Genomic DNA, 2,193 nt, shown 5'->3' with positions numbered 1-2,193 from the left:
CCGTCTCAATGAGTGTATCTTGAATTCATTGACATCCTAGCATGTGATTCATAGCATTAAGATTATTTAGCGGCATACAGCTATTAACCTGGACAGTTGTTAGAATTTTCTGAAATCACACAGCATCACTAAATTACTAAAGACTGCAAGCATATTCACTACGGTTTGCAAGACTAGGAGTTACAAATAATTAAACATGTACAATTCACCCCAAAACAGTTAGGATTGAATCCAAGACACCACTCAATCACACATAAGTTTCTCAAAACCCTGCAAACCTTTTGAAAAAAGGTAAAAAAATAATTTCAAAAAATATTTTTACCTCCAAAAAGTTAGGGTACTTTAAGTAGTAATGTAATGAATTAATAACCACTGCTTGTTGCAGATGATGAATGTCAGGAAATGTTGGAGTAACATCCTTTGCTAAACCAAGCAGGTATACTCTATAGGATCCCTTGGTACCCTAAAAAAACACACACACAGTGTCCCTCTCTCCATTTCCAGTATACCTCTGTGGAAATGTCATAGGTTCATAGGTTCATAGATTAGTACTAAGCTAACTGCCTTTGCAAGCCATTTTAAGCCTAGCTAATTATCCCTTGTGAGACTCAAACCCTGCACCTTGTGTTTGTAAGACAAACACTTTAACCATTAGGCCACCCTCACAACCCCATAAAAGCCCAGGGCTTGTCCGGGATATGAACCCGGGACCTCTCGCACCCAAAGCGAGAATCATACCCCTAGACCAACAAGCCAACCACATTTCATATTGATCGCTATCTAAAAGTGACAAGAGCAGTTATATTAGGCAATGTGGAGTCCGGCCAAAGGTTTTTGACTTTATGAATGCACTGCTAACAGTACAGATTAGTAAAAGTTACAACCTATTAACAAGACGCGTCCTGTAGTTAAGCTTTGAATGCCTCAGCATCTATTTGCCCAATGAGTGAATCTGAACAAGTCACTGAAATATACATTTTAAGAAAATAACCAAGTGCAATAAACTGCAGAACAATCACAGCTTATTCCACAGCGACCTTTCCCAATGGGTAACTGACTGTAATAAAATACCTCCAGCATAGTTTGTTATTTAAATGCAGTATAAATTATATGTATATAATCTGGTTGCATTAACACATAAGTGCAATTTAATTTTATGTGACATGCTGAGTCAAACTGGTAGTGTATTAATGGAAAAAACAATATCTAAATAGTACAATATGGATCATTGTTGTTACACTTTTGCTGAATAGCCAAGGGTGTCCGCATAAATATTTTGCTGGGGGTGCAAAGCCAGAGCCACCCACATGCAGACCTCACCACCACCACTACACAGCAATTCCAGTGTCCCATTACTTGGCCTTTTCTACGCTGTTGCCATAAACACTGCTCAAAAATCTCAGTGTGCATACTGTTTTGAGTTACTTCTACAATGATTACGGATATGAGCCTTTAATTGACAGGTTTTATTTCAAATTTCATAGCACAAATGATAGGGATTTGCTAAACCAAGCAACAGTCTTAAAATGAAGAGAGACTTAGCCACTTTGAAACTCACAGTCAATAAAACAGCATTAAAACTCACATCCAAAGAAAATGCATCTGGCAGGTTAAGTTTTCCCTTGAGCAGTTTTCTAACCTATGGCCTCCTGCACACATTTTTAGGGTCATGCCAACCTGGTTTTATCCACCTTCCTGATTGCATTAATTGTAATATATATTTGAATTATATCCCTTGTATAATATAGCACCACTTGTTAAAGTGTGTTTTACAGTTATACTTTTGAACATTTCTCCAGTAAGAAATGAAGCAAAACATGCAGACCAATAATGACAAACTGCCCAATTACAGCACTACTTGCTAGAGTATGTTTTAAATGTAGAGTGATGAACATTCTTCCAGTAAGCAATGGAACAAAACATGCAAACAAATCTTGACAAACTAATTCAGAACATTTCAACCATAAAAGGCACTCAAACTGCTGTCATCATAATCCACTGATAAACAGTGAATATACACAATCTGCAGAAGTTGATTGGAATGATTCCACGGTAAAGATATCTGAAGCTAATTTACAGGCTGTTGCAAGAAAACAGCTATATATTTCATTGTTTCATGATCAAATTTAAAGCCCTCAAAGAGGAAACTGCCCATGGTACATTACAAAAAAATTGGGTAAGCTGATACATTGT

General features: G+C 36.9%; 1 non-coding gene across 1 annotated transcript; it reads right to left on the bottom strand.

Moving 5' to 3' along the window:
* Positions 1 to 683: 683 nt before the first annotated feature.
* Positions 684 to 755, bottom strand: TRNAP-UGG. The gene has a single exon. It is a non-coding gene; the product is annotated as a tRNA-Pro (tRNA).
* Between the last annotated feature and the right edge of the window lie 1,438 nt (positions 756 to 2,193).

This window comes from Protopterus annectens, chromosome 3.part1 (genome assembly GCF_019279795.1).
Source record: "Protopterus annectens isolate FY-2018-M chromosome 3.part1, PAN1.0, whole genome shotgun sequence".
In the NCBI taxonomy this organism is placed as follows: Eukaryota; Metazoa; Chordata; order Ceratodontiformes; family Protopteridae; genus Protopterus; species Protopterus annectens.
The sequence above is the reverse complement of the archived record's forward strand: the minus strand, read 5'-3'. Positions and strand labels throughout refer to the sequence as shown.